The sequence below is a fragment of the Heptranchias perlo genome, chromosome 9, assembly GCF_035084215.1.
Source record: "Heptranchias perlo isolate sHepPer1 chromosome 9, sHepPer1.hap1, whole genome shotgun sequence".
Classification (NCBI taxonomy): Eukaryota; Metazoa; Chordata; class Chondrichthyes; order Hexanchiformes; family Hexanchidae; genus Heptranchias; species Heptranchias perlo.
In genome coordinates, this window is record NC_090333.1 from 70,722,448 (window position 1) to 70,740,563 (window position 18,116).

Below are 18,116 nucleotides of genomic sequence, written 5' to 3' on the forward strand. Positions count from 1 at the left end.
CTCCATGACACAATTAATATACTATAGGGGCATTCAGCACCCCATTACACAGTGTATTCACGTACTACGGGAACAATAAGCATTCCATGACAAAGTAGATCAATGACATTGTGCATTCAATGGCACACTATATTAATTTAATATTGGAACATTATGCATTCCATGACACAGTATATTCATGTACTATAGGAGCATCGAGAGCTCCATGACACAGTATATTAATGCATTATAGGGGCATCGACCATTCCATGACAAAGTATACTAATGTACTATAGGTACATCGAGCATTCCATGACACTGTATATTAATGTACTGTAGGGACGTCACGTATTCCATGGCACGGTATATTAATTTATAATAGGGACATCGAGCATGCCATTATACAACATATTAATGTATTGTAGGGACATCGAGTGTTCCATAGCACACTACGTTAATTTACTATAGGGACATCGAATGTTCCATGACACAACATATTAACATACTACAGGGACATGAGGAGTTCCATGTCATAGTATATTAATGTACTATAGGGACACCGTGCGATCCATGACACCGTATTTTTATGTATTATCGGGACATTGAGCGTTCCATGACATAATATATTAATGTACTATAGGGACATCGAGCACTCCATTGCAAAGTATATTAGTGTACTATAGTTACAGCGAACACTCCATGACAGGATATATTGGTGTACTAAAGAAACTTCGACCATTCCATGACACAGTATATTAATGTACTATAGCGAATTCGAGCATTCAATGACACTGTATATTTATGCACTATTGAGGCATAGAGCACTCCATAGCACAATATATTCATGTACCAAAGGGACATCGAGTGGCACACTATGTTAATATACTACAGGTACATCGAGCACTCCATGGCACAGTACATTGATGCACTATAAGGACACCAAGCGATCCATGACACAGTATATTAATATACTTTAGGGACATCGTGCAGTCCATGACACAATATATTAATGTACTATACGGACATCGAGCATTCCATTACACGGCATATTAACGTACCATGCATTCCATAGCACAGTACATTAATGGACTATGGGGACATCGAACGTTCCATGAGACAGTATATTAATGTGCTATAGGGACATCGGACGATCCATGACACGGTATATTAATGTACTATATGGATACAGAGCGATCCGTGGCACAGTATATTAGTGTACTATAGGGACATCGAGCACTCCATGACACAGTATATTAGTGTACTATAGGGACATCCAGCACTCCGTGACATAATATATTAATGTACTATAGGAACATTCAGCATCCTATTACACAGTATCTTCATGTACTATAGGGACATTCAGCATCCTATTACACAGTATCTTCATGTACTATAGGGACATTCAGCATCCTATTACACAGTATCTTCATGTACTATAGGGACATTCAGCATCCTATTACACAGTATCTTCATGTACTATAGGGACATTCAGCATCCTATTACACAGTATCTTCATGTACTATAGGGACATTCAGCATCCTATTACACAGTATCTTCATGTACTATAGGGACATTCAGCATCCTATTACACAGTATCTTCATGTACTATAGGGACATTCAGCATCCTATTACACAGTATCTTCATGTACTATAGGGACATTCAGCATCCTATTACACAGTATCTTCATGTACTATAGGGACATTCAGCATCCTATTACACAGTATCTTCATGTACTATAGGGACATTCAGCATCCTATTACACAGTATCTTCACGTACTATAGGGACATTCAGCATCCTATTACACAGTATCTTCATGTACTATAGGGACAATAAGCATTCCATGACACCGTAGATTAATGTACTATAGGGACATCGAGTGCGCCATGACAGAGTATATTAATGTACTATGGGGACATTCAGCACCCCATCACACAGTATATTCATGTACTACAGGGACATTGTACATTCCATGACACAGTGTATTAATTTAATATAGGGAAATCAAGTTCTCCATGACACAGTATATTAATATACTATAGGCCCATCAAGTTCTCCATGACACTACATATTAATATACTATATGCAGATCAAGTTCTCCATGACACTGTATATTAATGTACTATAGGGACAGCGAGCATTCCATGACACAGTATATTAATATTCTACAGTGACATTCAGCATTCCATGACATAGTATATTTAATGTACTATAAAGACATTGAGCGCTCCTTCTCACACTATATTAATCTACTATAGGGACATCGACTTCTCCATGGCACAGTGTACGAAAGTACTATAGGTATATCGAGATCTCCAGGACATAGTATATTAATGCACTGTAGGGACATTCAGCACTCCATGACATAGTATATTAATATACTGCATGTACATCAAGATCGCCATGACACATTATATTAATGCATTATAGTGAAATGCAGCACTCCAAGGCATCGTATATTAACGTGCTATAGGGACATCGAGCATTCCATCACTCAGTATATTAATGTACTATAAGGACATCAAATTCTCGATGACACAGTATATTAATGTACTCTAGGGACATCGAGCACTCCATGACACAGTATAGTACTATACGAAAGGGACACCGAGCGCGCCATTACACAATATATTAACGTACTATAGGGACATCGAGTACTGAATCACACAGTATATTAATGCATTATATTAATGCACTGTAGGAACATCAAGTTCTCAATGACACAGAATAATAATGAACAATCGGGACATCCAGCATTCCAAGGCACAATATATTAATATACTATAGGGATATCGAGTATTCCATGATACTGTACATTAATGAACTATAGGCACAACGAGAGCTCCGTGACACAGTATTTTAATGTACCATAGGGAGTTCCAGCACTCCATGACACAGTATATTAATGTACTATAGGGACATCGAGAGCTCCATGACACAGTATATTAGTGTACTATATGGACATTGAGCGTTTCATGGCACAGCATATTAATGTAGTATAGGGATATCGAGATCTCCGTGATACAGTGTATTAATGTAATATAGTGACATTGAGTGCTAAATCATACAGGGTGCTTGAGGGTTCCATGACACGGTATATTAATATGCTATAGTGACATCAAGTTCATCACGACACAGTATATTAATGTTCTATAGGGACATCCAGCTCTCATTGACACAGTATATTAATGCACTATATGCACATCAGCTTCTCCATGACACAGTATATTGAAGTACTATAGGGACATCGAGATCTCTATGGCACAGTATATTAATGCACTAAAGATACATTGAGCACTCAATGGCACAGTATACTAATGTACCATAGGGACATCGAGCCCTCCATGACATAGTATATTAATGCATTTTAGGGACATCCAGCTCTCCATGACATAGTATATTAATATACTGTATGTACATCAAGATCGTCATGACACAGTACATTAACGTGCTGTAGGGACATCCAGCTCTCCAATGACATAGAATATTAATATACTATAGGGACATCCAGCTCTCTATGACATAGTATATTAATGTGCTATTGGGACATTGAGCATTCCATGACACAGTATATTAATGTACTATAGGGACATCGAGGTCTCCATGGCACAGAATATTAATGCACTAAAGTTACATTGAGCACTCCATGACACAGTATATTAATGTACTATAGGGACATTAAGTGTTCCAGCACAGTATGGCACAGTTTTTAATGTGCTATAGGAACATTAAACATTCCAAGACACAGTATATTAATGTTCCATAGGGTCATTGTGCAGGCCATGGCGCAGTATATTCATGTACTATAGCGACATTGAGCATTCCATGGCACAGTATATTAATGTACAATAGGAACAACAATTTCTCCTGGAAAAAGTAAATTAATGTACTATAGAGCCATCGAGCGTTCCATGTCACAGTATATTAATGTACTTTAGGGCCATCGAGCGCTCCATGACACAGTATATTGATGTACTATAGGACCGTCGAACACTCCATGATAGAGTATATTAATGTACTTTAGGGATATTGAGAATACGATGGCGCAGTATATAAATGTACTATAGGGTCGACAACCACTCCATTACACAATGTACTAATCTACTATAGGAACATGAAGTTCTCCATGACGCAGTAATGTACTATAGGACTATCAAGTTCTCCATGATACAGTATATTAATGTACTATTGAGATATCAAGTTCTCCATGTTACAGTATATTAATGTACTATAGGGATATCAGGCGCTCCATGACACAGTGTATTAATGTATTATAGAGATATTGAGCGTTCCATAACACAGTGCATTAATGTACTACAGAAACAACAATTTCTCCATGATAAATTATATTAATGTAGTATAGGGACATCCAGCACTCCACTGCACATTATATTAATGTACTATAGGCACATCGAGTGCTTCATCGCACAGTATATAGATACTATAGGGACATTGCGTACTCCATGACAAAGTACAACATCAAGTTCTCCATGACACAGTATATTAGTGTACTATAAGGACATCGAGAGCTGCATGGCACAGTATTTTAATGTACATTCACCGCCCCATGACACACTATATTAATGTACTATAGGGACATCAAGAGCTGAACGGCACAGTATATCAATATACTAAAGGGACATTGAACACCCCATGACACATTATATTAATGCACTATAGAGACATCAAGTGCTCCATGATAGAGTATATTAATGTACTATAGGAACATTGTGCATTACATGATGCAGTATATTAATATACTATAGGAACATCAAGTATTCCATGATGGAGTATATTAATTTATTATGGGGACAATGAGCGTTCCATGACACAGTATATTAATGTATTATAGGTATATACAGTAGTCCACGGCATTGTATTTTAATGCACGATAGATGACATTCAGCACTGCGTTGCACTGTATACTAAAGTATTATAGGGAACATCCAGCACTGTATAGCATAATATGCTGATGTACCGTCAGATAGGTCTAGCACACGATAGAAAATCATACGAACGTACTTTGGGGCTAGATAGCATTCCATCGAAAAGTGTTCTAATATTCCAGAGGGCCTAGGTAACAGTTTATGGTACAGAGCTGCAAGGCATTAATGTGCTATATGGCTAGGTCTACTTTGGCAAATTGCCATCTAGCACTAATATATTGCAGAGCTCCGCTTCCACTTCTGAGTATAATTGCACAAATAAGTACATTTAGTTCAATGTGTACAGTTAACTCAAGATTGATATAGATCCAGGATGGTATATGGATATAAATGACAGCAATATATATTAAAAAAACCTTTCTCTCTCAGAGAGAGAAAGGGAAAGAGAGAGCAAGAGAGAAAAACAGAGGGGGAGAGGAAGGGAGGGGGTGGGAAGAAAAGAGCGAGAAGGAGAGAGAGAGAACCAGAATTTGCTGAGAAAATAGCAGCGTGTGAACGATGTATGTTGTTATTAATGTGCAAATTGGCCAGCAACTTGTGGCGAGGATAAGATCCACCGTGAATTGCGAAATGCCACAAGTTGCTGGACGATTTGCGACACTCCACCGTTAGCTTCGTGAAAATGGGATCTCTCCCTTAACCGCCCCATGATTTTCATGAAGTTGCTGCATGTTAATTGCCCATTAAACTCACCGCAGAAAGTTAAATCTAATTGGGCCAGATTTTGCTGGAATGGGACATCTCACGGCATGCCCTGTTAGTTAGACTTCCAATTGCACATTCAGGTGCTAACATTTTTTGTGCAAAAGTTGCTGTAAGTGTGAGCTGATAACAGCACAGCGAGGGTAACAGGGTATCTGGGACCTTTGTGAACAACGGGACAAACAGTGTATCTCCTTAACCAATGAGATTAAAGGATTGAGAAATAAACAGAGGAAGGACTGAGAAGGAAAGTGAATTAGCGTGGGTGAATTCAATGTCAAATCAGGTACAGAAAGTGAAATAGAGGAGGAAGGAAAGATTGGATTAAGAGAGAGAAAAAAGAGACAGAAAAGAAAAGTAGGAAATAAAAATGTTAAAATGAAAACTTGATTTTTAAAAAAATCTCCTAAAACAATTCATAACCTGAAGGAATGAGACTCCACACTTCAAATTGTTCACTTTCTAGGCAAGAGAGGTTCATTGGCAGTCATTAACAATCATCACGTCATTAAAAGGGTACTTACGCTGATAATCACTGGAGTTAACTTTCTGTGACAAGTTTAGAGTCATAGAGTCATAGAGTTATACAGCACGGATAGAGGCCCTTCGGCCCATCGTGTCCGCGCCGGCCATCAAGCAATTAATGTGCAATTTAATGGGCAATTAATGTGCAATTGCAACAATTTCATGAAACTCATGGAGAGATTAAGTGTGAGATGTCATTTTTGCAAAGCTAACAGCGGAGTGGCGCAAATCGGTCAGTAAATTATGGCAATTTGCAATTAACGGGGTACCTCTCCCTCGCCACAAGTTGCTGGCCGATTTGCACATTAATACAGCATGCATTGTTCACATGCTGTTATTTTTTTCAGCACAACATGGCCCATAATTTATTGTGCAAATACCCTTTTAACGACATGATAATTGTTAATGACTGCCAATCAACCTCTCTGGCCCAGAAAGTGAACAATTAATGGAGTCTCATTCCTTCAGGTAGAGAATTGTTGTTGGGAAATTTTAAAAATGTCAAATTTAAATTTTTTTTAAAATTTCCTTTCTGTCTCTTTTTTTTGTCTCCCTTATTCCCTCTCTTTATTTCTCTTTCTGTACCAAGGTGCCAACTCGCCAAGGTTTCTTCGACGGTACCTTCCAAACCCGCGACCTCTACCACCTAGAAGGACAAGGCCAGCAGGCACATGGGAACAACACCACCTGCACGCTCCCCTCCAAGTCACACACCATCCCGACTTGGAAATATATTGCCATTCCTTCATCGTCGCTGGGTCAAAATCCTGGAACTCCCTTCCTAACAGCACTGTTGGAGAATCTTCACCACACAGATTGCAGCGGTTCAAGAAGGTGGCTCACCACCACCTTCTCAAGGGCAATTAGGGATGGGCAATAAATGCTGGCCTTGCCAGCGACGCCCACATCCCATGAATGTATAAAAAAAAACTGATTTGACTTGAATTCACCCTCCTTCTCAGTCCTTCCTCTGTTTATTTCTCAATCCTTAAATCTCATTGGCCCAGATTTTTCTGTCAAAACAATGGTGAGGCCAGTGGCACTCTCCGTTATTTATGCCCAAATGCTACAGCAACTTCAGATGAGGGGCAGATGTGCAAGTAAACTTAAATATCCAAAATCTGCTGTCTGAGCTGCGCTGCTCCACTGCTAGTCTCATTCCTTCAGGTTTTAATTGTTATTGGAGATTTTAAAAATGTCAAATCTAATTTTTTTTAACTTTTCCTTTCAGTCTCTTTTTTCTCTCTGTCTTATTCCAATACTTCTTTCCCTCTCTTTATTTCTCTTTCTGTATCTGATTTGACATTGAATTCATCCACTCTAATTTACACTTCCTTCTCAGTCCTTGCACTGTTAATTTCACAATCCTTCAAACTGATTGATTAAGGAGATACCCTGTTTGTTGCCCTGTTCACTCAGGTCCCAAATGCCCTGTTTTCCTCGCTGCGATGTAATCAGCTCGCACTTTCAGCAATTTGCCATGCAAAAAAAACCTAAATGTGCAAGAGCAAGTCTAACCAACGGCAGACAATGCCCTGCTGCAGCAAATTATGGCCCCATCAGTTAAGGAGATACACTGTTGGTCCCATCATTCTCCAAGGTCCCAGGTGCCCTGTTGCCCTTGTCGTGCAGTTATCAGCTTGCACTTCCAGCAACTTACAGGGTAAACATTTTTTGAGCTGAATGGCGCAGGGTAAAGTCTAACTAATTGGGCACGCTGCCAGATGCCTTTCTCCAGCAAATCCTAGGCCACTTGCGATAGAGAGAGCGAGAGATAGAGGTAGATAGATAAATGCCATAGTCTCGTAGATTCTTCCTTTTTTTGGAAACCTATTTCTATTTCATCAGTGTTCAGCAACCCAATGCTCCTGTCTCCTCCCAATGGCATTGTGAGCATTGCTAACAATCTAATTGTTGTGACACTGATTAGTCTCGCCGTTGAAGATCTTATAGTGGTTATTCTCACGTAACGCTCCACACTATGCATCACTCTGTGGAACAATTATCAGCATGATTTAACCATGGTGAGAATAATTCTCCGATCTCATTACTACCTGCGCTGCTGCATTGTAGGTCTGTCACACTCCAGAAAGAGCAATGGTTCTGCAGCAGTGCAGTATCTGCATTTCATTCAATACCAGTTTGATGCGTGTTCTTAACCATTGACAGATTCACAGCATGCTGCCTATAGCATTAGCTTCGGCTCAGGCCAAAGGTTAACAATGGAATTATAGTTAGCAAATAGAGCCGTGGTATTCAAATTGATTGCAGCCAAGAGCAGGCACACAGTTCTCCCTTGTTTGCCTGCACTCCATAATGCAAACGGCTCAACATTCAGCGACCCGATGGCATCGCAGATTTGTGAAAATCTGACGTTACAAATTCTCTCACTGGGTTAAGGCCACCTGTTTCAGTCAACATATGGAGTCAGGCTCGCACACTGAGAGCAACTCTCCACGCTCAGTGTCAAAGGGGGGAAGCCCTAGACAAAAATTGCTTTGCAGAAACAGGATCTTTCAACCTTATATAAAATGCCGAAGTGAAAGTATCCACATTGCGGTATTGTCAAACTTGATGACGCAGGGCATGGTTAGTGTAAATTCAAGCCTGACGGGAGGAGGGAGAAAAAAATCTTGATGTAGCACTAGGCTTACAGTCCACTCTTAATTCAAAATTACTTAATTCAAATTTTCCACCAATTCAGATCTTTAAGCACAAAAATATATTTCAACTAATCAGAAAAAGGCCATACAATCGCCATCACCTCCTCCAAACCACAGACCATCCTGACTTGGGCATATATCACCATTCCTTCATCATCGCTGGTCACTATCCTGGAATTCCCTACCCAACACTATTGCAGGAGCACCATCAACATAAGCACTGCGATCAACACAAGCACTGCAGTAGTTCAAGGAGAAGGCCCACCACCACCTACACTGGGCAACTGAGGACAGGCAATAAATGCGGCCCTATCAGCACCCACGTCCCGAGAATAAATAATGCTTAGAATCTGTAGTGTAAATCAAGAGTCAGGGCCCGAACTGACTCTAGAGCAAAGCACACTCCTATACATAGAAATACACAGAACTTACAGCACGGAAACAGGCCATTCGGCCCAACCAGTCCATGCAGGCATTTACCCTCCACACAAGCAAATAATTCTAATCACATTTACCACCCTGTCCCCATATCCTTCAACCCCTTTTCATTCATCTACCTATCCAATATAATCTTAAATGTTGACACAGTTTCTGCCTCAACCACTAACCCTGGAAGCGAATTCCACAGCTTCACAAGTCTCTGTGTGAAGAAGTTTCTCCTGTTCCCTGCTCTAAATCTCTTCCATTTAATCTTGTATATATAGCCCCGTGTTCTTCACCCATCCACTATTGAAAACAGCCTGCTTCTATCTACCCTGTCCCACACTTACATCATTTTAAAAACTTCTATTATATATCCCCATAATCTGCATTGTTCTTATGAAAAAAGAACCAATTTTTCAAGTCTTTCTTCATATTTGTATGCCCTCTTACCAGGCAGCATCCAGGTCGATCTGCATTGTAGTCTCTCTAAAGCCTCAGTATCTTTCCTATAGTATAGAGCCCCATACTGCACACAATACTCTAACTGGGGTGTTATAAAGGTTTTATATAGGCTCATCATTAACTCTCAGCCTTTATATTCTATGCTGAGATACAATCTAGAATTCTATAGCTTTTTTTTACAGCCTTATCAACCAGAGGGGCTGCCTTTAATGTACTGTGAACCTGGGCCTCAAAATCCCTTTGCTTTTCCACAGCACCGAGCCTCCTTCCATTCAGAATAAAATTACTGCTGTTTATTTTTACCAAAATGCATCACTTCATATTTACTGACATTGAATTCCATCTGCCATTTTTAAGCCCATTCCCCACACTCATGAATATCCCTTGGCAGTCTCCTTTGGTTTCATAAAACATTAACTGTACTTCCTATTTTGATATAATCTACAAATTTTGATACCACTCTTTCTGGGCCTATATCCAAATCATTGATAAACACAGCAAACAGAAGTGGGCCCAGAACTGAACCCTTTGAGATACCACTATCCACTTCCAACCACTCTGAAAAACTGTCCTTAACTCCTACTCCCTGTTTTCTCCCTACTAGCCAATGTTTAATTCAGTTTGCTATCCTCCTCCTAATTCCATACCCCTTAATCTTCTTTGGTATCCTCCCATGAGGTGCCTACTAACCTTGAAAGTGAATTCCACAACCTCACAACTCTACATGCAAAGGTTTCTCCTGCCCTCTGCTCTAAATCTCTTACATTTAATCTGGTATCTATAGCCCCTCATTCTTGATCGCTCCACCATTGAAAACATTCTGCTTCTAGCTACCCTGTCCCATCCTTAAATAATTGTAAAAACTTCTATTATATATACCCGTAGTCTGCATTGTTCTAATGAAAAAAGGCCCAATTTTTCAGTCTTTCTTCATATTTATATGTCCTCTTACATATCCATTGCATTTCCTCCATGTACCACGTCTGTCACCTCCTTAAAGAATTCTATGAGATTTGTTAAGCACCATTGTGCCTTTCAAAATCTGTGCTGGCTGCTTCTATTTTCTCTTTATCTAGATACTCGGTAATTTCAACCTTAATAAACGACTCTTAAAATTTACCCTATCACAGATGTTAAGCTAACCAGCCTGTAATTACCCAGATTAGCTTGGTCTCTCATTTTAAAAATGGGGACTACATTGACCACTCTCCAGTCCTCCAGCACACGTCTGCACTCAATAGAACCCTGGAATATTATTTCTAGGGCCTCGGCAATTTCCACCTTCAGCTCCTTCTGGAACCTGGGATGTATCCCATCAGGCCCTGATGCTTTGTTTTTCCTTAATTTAACTAACTTATCTAAATTTTTTCTTTTATCTTTCCCAATATGGCTCATCTTCCAATGAGTCAAACTCAGCTTGACACCGGAGTCGGGTTGGGTCCTGACTCCCGAGTCATAGTAAAAGTACATTGAAAGGCTTTGCACTGAGGCTACAGTTGTAGTGGAAGCGCAGCCTTGCAGAAGGAAAGGATGTGAGATTTAAGGGACTGGTGGCTTCACCCTGAGAAGGGAAGTGAGCTGAGGAGTAATCCTAACTGGTCCATAGGTCGCAGAAATCCATGAGGTTCTCGCCAAAAGCTTTCTGAAATAAGTGAGTCACCTGTAGCGTTTGCCTAGTTTCCAGACTGCTGATCTACCTTTAACTACTGTTCTAATGGTTTCCTGCATTGTGGTACCCCGCAAAAAGGAAACAACTCAAATTTCAGCACAATTTGCTCCCCGGTTATACTGCAATCTTGTATTTTTTAAAAATCCCGATAGGATGGAGAACCGGATCTGAGCAAAATCGAGTTACCTGACTCGGTAATCTCCCATCATCCAGCCCTGGATTGAATATATATATATATATACACACACATAAACTGTTTTCAATAAAGTTAAACCAAAGGTAAACTCAGTAAAGAATGAGGCACTCACTGTTTCCGGGCCTTTGCTGTAAACATTATTCTTTCTGGGATGTTCCCGCAGTACAAGGAGGTCCTCAAATACAGTTCAGTGACCAATGACCGAAGTATCGCTCCGACCAACCTCTTTATCATTATCTACACGGTTATTTTCTTACACTGAGTTACCCATTGCCTGCTGTGGGGCACATAGATTCACATCCGCAAGGCTTGTTTATAATTAGAATATTGCTTCTCTTTCATTGTACCTTTGAAATGTGTTTTCAATTTATACATTTTTATTTATTTTTCATTTGTTTACACAGGGAACCTTTTTTGAGTTCCCTCTACGCTATATTCAAGAAAGAAAACAAGCCTGGGACATTTCTACAGTTAGTTACTAGTGACGGCAGCGAAATCCGGGGTCCAGCTGTATCGATTGAAATGTATGGGAGAGAAAAGTACAGGTATCACGAGTTTAGTAAAAGGTATTCTATTTCGACCATCAGAACCGGCCGAATCGGGCCACGGTGTAAGCTCAATGTTGGGTCTCCAATTCTGACCTGAGTTGTTTGGTGACATAGGTAGAAAGAGGGATGAGGTCCTGCAGGCAAATTTTAAGGAATTAGGAAACTGGACAACAAAGAACTTTGGCAGTGCTTAATGATATATACCTCAATGCAAGGAATATAGTGAATAAGGCAGGTGAACTAAGGCCACAGATAGACACGTGGAAGTTTCATATCTTAGCTATTACTGAAACATGGCTTAGAGAGGGACAAGAATGGCAGCTCAACGTTCCTGGTTACAGGGTTTCCAGACGAGATAGAGAGGGGGATACAAAAGGAGGGGGTGGCAATATTGGTTAAAGAAGCAATTACCCCCAGCTGCGAGGAGGGATGATATGTTAGAAGGATCATCAAGTGAGGCCATATGGGTTGAGCTAAAGAACAAAAAAAGGGGCAGCCACACTTCTGGAAGTGTACTATAGACCCCCAAACAGTCAGAGGGAGATAGAAGAGCAAATATGTAGGCAAATTTCTGAGAAGTGCAAAAACAATTGGGCAGTAATAGGAAGGGATTTCAACTACCCGAATATTAACTGGGATACAATCGGTGTAAAAGGTATAGAGGGCGCAGAATTCTTAAATTGCATTCAGCAGAACGTTTTTAGCCAGTACATAGCAAGCCCAACAAGAGAGGGGGCAGTTCTGGATTTAGTTTTAGGGAATGAAGCTGGGCACATGGAAGGAGTATCAGTGGGAGAGTATTTTGGTGGTAGTGATCATAATTCAGTCAGATTTAGCATAGTTTTGGAAAGGGACAAACACAGAAAAGGAGTAAAAGTTCTAAATTGGGAAAGGCCAATTTTACTGAGCTGAGAAGTTATTTAGCAAAAGTGGACTGGAAACAGCTACTTGAAGGTAAATCAGTGGGCGGCATTCAAGGGGGAGATTCAAGAAGTTCAGAGAAAATCTATTCCCACAAAGATAAAGGGTGGGACTGCCAAATCTAGAGCCCCCTGGATGACAAGGAGCGTACAGGATAAGATAAGGCAAAAAAGGGAAGCTTATGTCAGATACTGAGAGCTCAATACTGCAAAAAGCCTAGAGGAGTATAAAAAGTGCAGGGGTAAAATTGAAGAGGAAATTAGGAAAGCAAAGCGAGGGCATGAAAAAATACTGGCAAGTAAAATTAAGGAAAACCCTAAAATGTCTTATAAATACATAAAGAGCAAGAGGATAACTAAGGAAAGAGTAAGGCCTATTAGAGACCAAAAAGATCACCTATGTATGGAGGCGGAAGATGTGGGTATGACTCTTAATGAATACTTTGCATCTGTCTTCAAAAAGAATGGGACGATGCAGAGATTGTAGTTAAGGAGGAGGAGTGTGAAATATTTGATGGGATAAACATAGTGAGAGAGGAAGTATTTAAAGGGTTTAGCATCTTTGAAAGTTGATAAATTGCCAGGCCCGGATGAAATGTATCCCAGGCTGTTAAAAGAAGCAAAGAAGGAAATAGCAGAGGCTCTGACCATCATTTTTCAATTCTCCCTGGCTGCAGGCGTAGTGCCGGAGATTTGGAGGACTGCTAACATTATACCGTTGTATAAAAAGGGAGAAAAAGATAGATCGAGTAATTATAGGCCAGTCAGTCTAAATTCAGTGGTGGGCAAGTTATTGGAATCAATTCTGAGGGACAGCATAAATAGTCATTTAGAAAGGCAAGGGTAAATCAAGGACCGTCAGTATGGATTTGTTAAGGGAAAGTCGGGTCTGACTAACTTGATTGAATTTTTTCAGCAGGTAACAAGGAGGGTCAATGAGGGTAACGCATTTGATGTAGTGTATATGGATTTTAGCAAGGCTTTTGACCAGGTCCCACATGGCAGACTGGTCAAAAAAGTAAAAGCCCATGGGATTCAAGGGAAAGTGGCAAGTTTGATCCAAAATTGGCTCAGTGGCAGGAAGCAAAGAGTAATGGTTGACGGGTGTTTTTGCGACTGGAAGGCTGTTTCCAGTGGGATTCCGCAGGGCTCAGTACTAGGTCCCTTGCATTTTGTGGTATATATTAATGATTTGGACTTGAATGTGGGGGGCTTGATCAAGAAGTTTGCAGATGATTCAAAAATTGGACATGTGGTTGATAGTGAGGAGGAAAGCTGTAGACTGCAGGAAGATATCAATGGACTGGTCAGGTGGGCAGACAAGTGGCAAATGGAATTCAATCCAGAGAATTGTGAAGTAATTCAATTGGTGGGGGGGGGGGTGTTAACAAGGCCAGGGAGTGCACAATAAATGGGAGGATTTGGAGAGGTGTAGAGGAACAGAGGGACCTTGGAGTGCATGTCCACAGATCCCTGAAGGTAGCAGGACAGGTAGATAAGGTGGTTAAGAAGGAAGATAGGTTACTTTCCTTTATTAGTGGAGGCATAGAATATAAGAGCAGGGGGGTTATGCTAGAACTCTATAAAACACTGGTTAGGCCACAGCTTGAGTACTGCATACAGTTCTGGTCACCACATTACAGGAAGATGTGATTGCACCAGAGAGGGTACAGAGGAGTTTATGCGGATGTTGCCAGGACTGGAGAATTTTAGCTATGAGAAAAGATTGGATAGGCTGGCGTTGTTTTCTTTGGAACAAAGGAGGCTGAGAGGAGATTTAATTGAGCTTTATAAAATTATATCAGGGCTAGACAGAGTGGATAGGGAGGACCTGTTTCCCTTAGCAGAGGAGTCAGTGACCAGGGGGCAGAGATTTAAATAATTTATAGAAGGATTAGAGGGGAGTTGAGGAGAAATTGTTTCACCCAGAGGGTGGTAGGGTCTAGAACTCACTGCCTGAAAGGGTGGCAGAGTCAGAAACCCTCAACTCATTTAAGAAGTACTTGGATGTGCACTTGATGTGCCGTAACCTACAAAGCTACAGGACCAAGTGCTGGCAAGTGGGATTAAGCTGGATACTCTTTTTCAGCCGGCACAGACATGACGGTCCAAATAGCCTCCTTCTGTGCCGTAACTTTCTATGATTCTATCATCAGAGTGGCTCATTACAAGGAAACACATTTCCAGAATGGTCAACAGATTTGGGAGGGGATTGGAATCTGGGATAGTGCAAGTGGAAAGATCCGAATGGGTCCCTGTGAAACTCACCCTCAAATCCAGCTCACACTTCACATCCAGCTCACACTTCACCCCTCCAATCCAGCTCACACTTCACATCCAGCTCACACTTCACCCCTCCAATCCAGCTCACACTTCACATCCTGCCACACTTCACCCTTCAAATCCAACTCATTCTTTACTGATTTCTTTGTTTTAGATTACTTTTCATTATTAATTTTGAATGTATTCCCCTGTCTCAGGCTGCACTCCAGGTTCCTCACTTGCAATCTGTGGATTATAAAATGATTTTTACCAACGTTCATTTTCCTTTTTAAATTTTGCACTATTGAGTACGGAATTATTTTCTCTATTTTCAGATATTACTCCGGGTTATTGCTGTTTCATATAACAGAGCCTCAGATTTTTATTCCGTTGAGGATCGGCGCTTGTAACCGGATGATATGATATTACCGAACCCTTCAATTTCTGTCCAGTTTTAAAAGGTGTATAAATATATAAATTCGCAGGCTTTTTATTCCAACGGCTCGAGGGCTCTAGTATCAGCTTTAAGCGGTTGAAACTGAGCAGAAATTAACATTTAATAGAAATCCTAATTGGTATTTTTGTAAAATATGTCGTTTTAATGTGATTTTAACACGTCGGATAAAAGTCTCAAATTTCGTTTTTATTTTAATTTCTTTTGAGATTTTTCAGAAGGCAAGTATCGCGGGCAGGTGAGGAGCGTGTTTGCAAAGCAGTGGGAATCTCTCACTGAATTGCTACCCAGGTTAGCGCGGGATCCTGCAGTGACGGATTATAGGATCCTCTTTGTAAAATACTGTCAAATGAAGGATTAATTAAGGCAAAAAGCAAAACACCGAAGGGATCTCATAGAAAATTCTTCACAAGACAATCTCCGATTTCTGGTTTTCTAGGCGGTTGAACAGAGGGCTTTTACTTTCTAATGCTAAACTCTGTCCAAATAAACATATGGCAAGTATATACCCAGTGCCATACAGATACACTTCAATCTACTCAAAGACCCTCACACCTACCCCCGTGATCACACAATATTCCGCTTTAAAGATCACCCCGATGTAAAGAAAGATCATGCAATATTCCGATTTTAAAACACAATATCCCGGTTTAAAGACTTGTCCACTTTAATAAATGATCACACAATATCCCGGTTTAAAGGCCAGCACAATTTAAACGGTGGTCACATAATACCTCGGTTAAAAGACCTTCCCAAATTTAATCAGTCATCACACAATATCTCGGTTTAAAGGCCTGTCTGATTTAAACTGTGGTGGTACAATATTCCGAATTAAAGATCACTCCAATTTCAACATAGGTCCCAACCCCAGTAACAGACCGGTCCCAGTTGTACAGAAACTACACAATGTGCGGGTTTGCAGACAATCGCGTTTAAACAAATATCCGCCAATATTCCGACTGTTGCTCCGACCCAGTTTAAACAGTACTCTCCCACAATCAACTCTCTTGTGAGGAGCCCTTCAGCCCAAGTTTGGAATACCTGCCACCCTTGCTTTGACAGGGATAATATGTATGTCAATTTATATTTTTCTGCATTTTTAAAAATAATAATCTTTATTTCAATATATCTTGTGTTCAATTTAAACCAGAGGACGGCGGCGTTGACGGCTGCATTGAGAGCGGACAGATGCTGTTTGGTGAGGTGATTAAGGGTTCGGATTTTCAGTGTAATTCGCTGGGAAACCCGCAGAAGTTAATCTTCAGTATTTGGGTCAACAAAATGCACCAGAGGGAGAGAGAGAAAAAACTCCACAGAATGACAAGAACAAATAGTGAGAGTCTAAAAATCCAATCTGAGCTGAAAACACCAAACACAACACTCGTCGGCAGGGATAGCGGTCTTTTACAACGCAAGATTTTAGAAATTGGTACAGTAATTGTATTTTATTTGTAGAATAATAACTGAAATGAAAAGGATGAGTTTCTACACTGTGATCCCAAATACAAGGCAACGGAATTAGGACCTAATTTAAAACCAACACCCACTCCCCCCGTTTTAAAGTACTGTACTAACATTTTTCGTTCACATTTCCCGGACTTCAATTCCACAAAATCCTCTTGAAACTAACATTGACCATTTGTTCTCTCTAGCGGTCACAATATACCAGCTGTCAGGTATGAAGCCTTCAAATCACACCGGCTACTCTCCTTTTCTATAATAACTAGCCCGCCTAAGGTGAACATGGCGCTGACATTTGAAAAGCCAAAAGTATATTAAAATGTTTAGTATTTCATACATCTCTATCTATCTATCTATCTATCTATCTATCTATCTATTGTATACACACACACATAACCAGCGTTTTGAGTCGTTTACTTTCTACTAGAAATATTAATTGAATAATTATATTTTTGCAGTGTAAGAGGTAACTCTCGCCAAGGCTGAAACATTCTCATTGCCCCTTCTCTCTAAAGGTGAAGGTTGTGTTTTTTGCACCATCATGTTTTAACTAAGAATACCAGGCCTGTACTACAGAGCCAAACCGCTGAATATATTCTGGCTTATCAGTGTCCCACTATTAATAAAGGTCAGGAAAATCCCAGTCATGGGATTCATTACCAGACAAAGCTCTCAGATTGGCAAACCGCATCAAAATAACTGTTAATTGTACAAAATCCTAGGCACGGAAACCGCAGAATATTAGTATTGATACGAACAATCCCATAATATTGATACAAATCATCCCAAATCCTCAGAAAGTACCAGTCATCCTCCCTTCGGCCCCCTCCCCCCACCTGTACCTCAGCCCAGCGTGAGTACTCAGATACGAGCTGTTGAATTATCTGATTTCAGTCCAACCTATTCA

At 40.3% G+C, this 18,116-nt stretch overlaps 1 protein-coding gene across 1 annotated transcript in view; it reads right to left on the bottom strand.

Annotated features, from left to right (window-relative positions):
• Positions 1-18,116, bottom strand: part of lhx4 (LIM homeobox 4) — a 101,230-nt gene that overhangs the window by 79,040 nt on the left and 4,074 nt on the right. The window lies entirely within an intron of this gene.